Genomic DNA, 6,648 nt, shown 5'->3' on the forward strand with positions numbered 1-6,648 from the left:
GTGATGTTCTACGCCTTCTGGCACAGGGAGGGTTGCCCATGTTGTCGGCCATCCGACGGAGTGTACTGTGAATTCCCGTGAACACCGTCACGAGCTCAGCCTGTCTGTCCTCCATCCTCCGTTGGTGTTGCAGTAGACAGGCATGTAGCTCCGCATGTTGCTGGGCCTGCTGGGTCTTGATCCCCTCGAGGACGGACACAACCTGGGCCATGCCCGTGGTGTCCTGCCGGTATGTGTCCAGGATGTTTCGGACATGGGAATATACCGGTTCCCCAGCCAACTGGTCAGGCTGGCGCCTCCGCCGTCCTCCACTCCCACCACCCCTGCCCACTTGCGCCTGGCCTGCCGTTGTGGGCACATCGGGTCTCCGGGACCCCTGAGGGATGGCATTTGCGGTGTTGCCTGCCTCCTCCTGGGTGCCCGGAGAACCTTGTCCCTCCTGGACAGACTGGCTGCTTTGTGGTGGTGGGGCAGGGATCCTGGGTGTCTCCTGGGATGTGGCAGGAGTGGGGGTGGTGGTTGGCCCCGTTGTACCTGACGCAGGTGCTGCAGGTCGTTGGACACCAGAGGGGTCAGGTTGGTCGGGGTCGTCCATAGAGTGGTGAGAGTCGTCGCTGCCGGTGGGATCGGCCTCCCGCAGAGCCGGGTCCTGTGAGTCTTCCCCCCCAGTGTTGGGGTGTGAACCTCGACGTTGACCTGTGTGTGAGAGAGACAATGTTAATTTTGTTCCATGCAACATCCATGTTTCATTAGTTTCAAAGTTGGAACATTTCCTCTGGGAATTTGGATCTGTCTTGCATTCCACTCACAGTGCATTTGTGCATGGGTATGTCCCTTGGGCACAGCTTTGGCGACTTTAACTATGTGTGGCACAGTCTTACTTGCTGCGTCAAGTGTGACTGCAGTCAGCAGTGGAGTGGGCAGGTGTGGCGAGCCGTGCATTGGCACCTTCCGTGTTGCACTGTACGTGGGCACATGAAGTTGTTCCACACACTTCAATGATGCAGGTAGCTGTCGTTGTGCTCGTGCACAGGTTGTGACATGGCCCTGTGTTTTGCCATGGAGGAGAGGGGGGGTGCTGGCACTGGCCACCCTTGTCTACATGCACGCAGTCCACCTGCTGACGAGCAGACATTCCCTCACACCACAAGGCTGAATTGCTCTCCCTGTGTCTCCCTCCCTCTCTGTCCCCCTCTCCCTCCCTCTGTGTGTCGGCCTCCTCCCTCTGTCCGTCTCCCTGTGTCTCCCTCCCTCTCTGTCCCCCTCTCCCTCCCTCTGTGTGTCACCCTCTGTCACCTCAGCCCAGCTTCCTGGGCACACACTGTTAGCAGTTCTTTGAATGGCCCTTGGATTGTTGCTGTGAGTTTGTTTCTGATCTCCAGGCACCCATTGGGTGTAGTGTCTGTGTCTGCGCTGCTGCTGTGGTGGTGTGTGCTGCCACTCTTTCACAGTGTTGGCTGTTCATTAGCTGCTGTCATGTGCAAAAACGTGCCTTCACCCCCATGTGTTAATGCAAGGCGTCCGCCATTTGCTGGCAAGTCTTTCCTGTGTGGGGACACACTGTTTGTCTGGCTGTGACCTAGGCCATATGGGCAGAGGGCATTGTTGTCTGCTTCTGAGTTGCACTATGTGATTTTTGGGGTCCACCCTCCCGCCATCCGGGTTACCGTGTCATGTGTTGGTGTCTTCTGTGGCCTGTGACTTGACATTGTCCAGCTGGGTGCATGGGGCATGGTGGCGCCAGTGGCATGTGCGTGTTCATGGAGTGTGGTTGAGTCATGCGATAGCTTGGGGTGGTTGCGTGCCTGTTTGTGAGTTTGGTTGTGGATGACGTTCCCCCCATGTGAGGTGCGTTGTTTGTGTACTCACCCGGGTCTCGGAGTCCTCCTAATCCTTCGACTGCCTCCACCGGCAGTATGGCCATCACCCTCTCCTCCCAGGGATGGTAGTGTACGGGTCTGCGGGACGGCCCTCCTCCAGTGACGTTGGCCTGGTTGTGTTCATCCGTCATCTTGGCTCGGACCCTCCTCCGCAGATCGTACCACCTGGCTTGGCATTCCTGCTTGTTCCTTCTGGTGTCCGCAACAGCATTCACAGCATCGACGATGGTCTGCCACATGGCTGTTTTTGCTGAAATGCTGGTCTGTCTGACCAATGTTCCAAAGAGGTGTGGCTCGACTCTGAGGATTTCATCGACAAGGACCTCCAACTCTCGGCTAGTGAACTTTGGATTCTTGTTAGTGGGCATGGTGAGGGGTGTGGGTGTGGATGGTGGGGGGGGGGTGTGTGTGGATGGTTGTGGGTGTGTGGGTGTGGTTGTGCAGGTGTGTGTGTGAATGTGATGAGGGGGTGTTTGTGAGTGTGTGTGTGTGAAGGTGTGCAAGTGTAAGGTGTGGTAAAGCTTCTAGTATGGTGCTGTAGGTTGTCTGTGGGGTCTGGCAGCAGTGAGTCTGTTGCAAAGGCTCATGGTTTGTGTGTGTGGGCCCTTTTTATTGGTCCATTGGTGGGTGTGGCTGTGTTTGAACTTTGGGTGGGTGTGTTATAAGGAGTGGTGGTGTTTTGGGCCTCTGTTTGTTTTTGGCAGTTGCAGGTCAGTGAATGTGTTGTTTTAGTGGTTGTTGGACATGTTTAGTGGCTTTGTGCCATTCGAATGGTGTATTCTTCTGTCGTTTTGGTTTGTCCTGGTTGTGTACGTGCGTTTTTAGCGTGTGTACGGTGTGTACATGGGCCATTTTGTTGTACAGTGCTGTCCTTGTGTGTGGCTTGGTACGACTCGTACATGCGGTTGTGATGTTGGGGCCTGAGGTGCGCTCCGTACTTAGAATGTTGTGGTGGGGTACGCTCCATGCATACGCGGGTGGGGGTACGACTCTAACGTACACGGGTGTAGATACACGGGGGTACGACACGAACGTAGAGGGGGGGTACGACACATACAGGGGTGTACATACATGGGGGTACGACACGTACACGGGTGTACATACACGGGGGGTGCGACACGTACAGGGGTGTACATACAGGGGGGGTAGGACACGTACAGGGGTGTACATACACGGGGGTACGACACGTACACGGGTGTACATACACGGGGGTGCGACACGTACAGGGGTGTACATACAGGGGGGGTAGGACACGTACACGGGTGTACATACACGGGGGTACGACACGTACACGGGTGTACATACACGGGGGGGTACGACACGTACAGGGGTGTACATACAGGGGGGTAGGACACGTACACGGGTGTACATACACGGGGGTACGACACGTACACGGGTGTACATACACGGGGGGGTACGACACGTACAGGGGTATCCATACAGGGGGGTAGGACACGTACACGGGTGTACATACACGGGGGTACGACACGTACACGGGTGTACATACACGGGGGTACGACACGTACACGGGTGTACATACAGGGGGGGTACGACACGTACACGGGTGTACATACAGGGGGGGTAGGACACGAACACGGGTGTACATACACGGGGGTACGACACGTACACGGGTGTACATACACGGGGGGTACGACACGTACACGGGTGTACATACACGGGGGTACGACACGTACAGGGGTGTACATACAGGGGGGTATGACACGTACACTGGTGTACATACAGGGGGGGTAGGACACGTACACGGGTGTACATACATGGGGGTACGACACGTACATGGGTGTACATACACGGGGGTACCACACGTACAGGGGTGTACATACAGGGGGGGTAGGACACGTACAAGGGTGTACATACACGGGGGTACGACACGTACAGGGGTGTACATACAGGGGGGGTAGGACACGTACACGGGTGTACATACACGGGGGTACGACACGTACACGGGTGTACATACACGGGGGTATGACACGTACAGGGGTGTACATACAGGGGGGGTACAACACGTACACGGGTGTACATACACGGTGGGGTACGACACGTACACTGGTGTACATACAGGGGGGGTAGGACACGTACACGGGTGTACATACACGGGGGTACGACACGTACACGGGTGTACATACACGGGGGGTACGACACGTACAGGGGTGTACATACAGGGGGGGGTAGGACACGTACACGGGTGTACATACACGGGGGGTACGACACGTACAGGGGTGTACATACAGGGGGGGTAGGACACGTACACGGGTGTACATACACGGGGGGTACGACACGTACAGGGGTGTACGTACAGGGGGGGGTACGACACGTACACGGGTGTACATACACGGGGGGTACGACACGTACACGGGTGTACATACACGGGGGGTACGACACGTACACGGGTGTACATACAGGGGGGGTGTACATACACGGGGGTGTACATACACAGGGGGTACGACTCGAATGTACGAGGGCTGGGGGGGGTGTTGGGTGCGTATGCGGGCACATGTCTCCATGGTTGCTATGGGTGTTCGGTGCAGACGGTGTTTTTTCCATACGGTTGTAACTTCTGACGCACGGGATGGATCGTGATTCCCCGGTCGGACTTCACTTTTCACATTTGTACGGTGATTCGTCCGAGGACGTGTCGGACACATTTTCCGACCCGAGGACGTGTGGGGGATTATTCCCAATGCGATTCGTATGGTCTTTTTCCCATGCGAATCGTAATTGGCAGTTTGTACGGCACTTGTACGATTCGTACGGTAAAAAGACCGGATACGAGTCGTACGGGGAAATTTTTTACCGGATCGTAATTGGCACCTTAGGGTCTAAGAGTATCTCTGCTCAGCCGTTAACTACAACTCTCAACTTCGCAGAGTACAGTATGGCATATTCAATGTGCTGTTCTCTCAGTTTACGTTTCATTGGGACAAATTGCCTTCTGGCTTCATGGACCTTAAGGGTAAAATCAGGAAATAGCGAAAGTGAGGAACCTTCATATCTCAATTCTCCAAGTTCTCTGGCCTTTTTTAGAGCAGCGTCTCTGTCACTGTCTTTGAGTAGCTTAGCGAGGATGGGGCGTGGAGGTGCAAGTGGGGAAGTCCTGGGTCCCAGAGACCGGTGCGCACGCTCCACCACAAACATGGACGAAAATGTTTCAGCACCCAGCAAAGAGGTAAGTAGTTTTTCAACAAAGACTTCCATGACCCCAGAAGCGGTGGATTCTAGAAGGCCAGTAATGCGCAAGTTACTACACCAAGACCTGGCCTCCAAATCCTCTGCTTTATCCCCTAGCACAGTTAAGACTTTTTCCATCTGCGCCTCCTCGACGTCCGAAATACGGCGCTCTGACATATCCAGGTGCTCCACCTGGCTTGTCTAGTCTTTCATACTAGAACTGGTCCATTCTATATGATAGGGAGTTGATTTTCCCGTCGATAGTGGATAGACTTTTTTGCATAGTGGCCAAGATCTGTTTAATGTCTCCACTTGTGACCTCAGATTCCTCACCCGACCCAGCTGCCGACGTTTCAGAGGCCTCTTCCCTGTGTCTGGATTTCCGTTGGTCGAAGTTGAGCTTTGGTTGGGATTTGTCTGGTTTGCCCATAGTGGTAATATTGCCCACACAATTGGGACTGTAACACTTGATGCAATGTGTGTCGGGGCTCGAGTCACGGGTCGATCTTGGGGTCTTTAGGTAGTGCAGCGCTCCCTGCATTGCCTTGGCAGCTTTTCGGTTGGCAGACCCTGGTTGAAATTTGGATTATGATGAATATTAGTAGACGGCTTGCGGAGCTAGCTCAACCAGTGGCCATCTTTGAGCCTGGCAAGCTCCACCCCCGTGACTGTGCAGTTGGGGTCCATCCGAGGCCCGGGGAGATGTGCTGGGCTCCGCTGATCGGCTTTTGTGTAGAAGGGGCACCTGAAGGTGGAGCGCAGTGGCATCTGCTCACAGAAGTGGACAAATCGGACAGATCGCAGCCCAAATTGCAGTTTGACCTGCACAAGACGACCCGAGTCTGGGATGAGGAGACAAACACCTCAGGAGAAGCGAACAAAGAATCTGTCCCAGAGACAAACATAGACCTGAAACAAATCTCGGTGGCCATGCAGCATAGCCTCACGAAAATTGATGGCAAAATTGATGCACTCCCCTTCACAATGGATCACATGTCCGAAAGAATGGACAAGCATGCGGGATGCCTGGATTTGGTGCAGCGGCGAGTTTCTGAAGTTGAAGATAAGTGTGGGCAGTAAACTCCGCTCTGCTGGCAGAGTTCGTGGAGTTTTTGCCACTCCGAGCTCTGCTGGGAGTGCGATATTCGGCAGAAACTCCACCACTGTGGCATAGCAGAGTTTATTGTTGCCCACCTAGACTATCTGCAAGGTTCTCCTCACCAGACATGTCCACCCGCATTTATGATTTGCGGTCTAGTGTTTCTGTCCCCTTGCTGCTTATGGGATGCCCACCCTAGCTAGTCAGGCCTGGGTGGGGGCAGTAGCAGCTGGGAAGCTGCAGTTGCATCACGCTGGTTTTGGTTATTATTGTAATTGCAGTTAGTGCTTAAAAGTTGGAGGCGTGTGCTTTAAAAAAAAAATGGAGCACACTCTTTAAAATAAAAACTTTATTCACGCAGCACACAGACAGATTAAGACTGTCCATAGAGGAAGTCCCTGCTCCCGGCCGAGTTGCTCGCCCTGCTACTGATCGTCGTGATGCTCCTCTCCTCATGGAAAAAAAAGCAGCACTTGCCATCCG

Source organism: Triturus cristatus, chromosome 5_1 (assembly GCF_964204655.1).
Source record: "Triturus cristatus chromosome 5_1, aTriCri1.1, whole genome shotgun sequence".
Classification (NCBI taxonomy): Eukaryota; Metazoa; Chordata; class Amphibia; order Caudata; family Salamandridae; genus Triturus; species Triturus cristatus.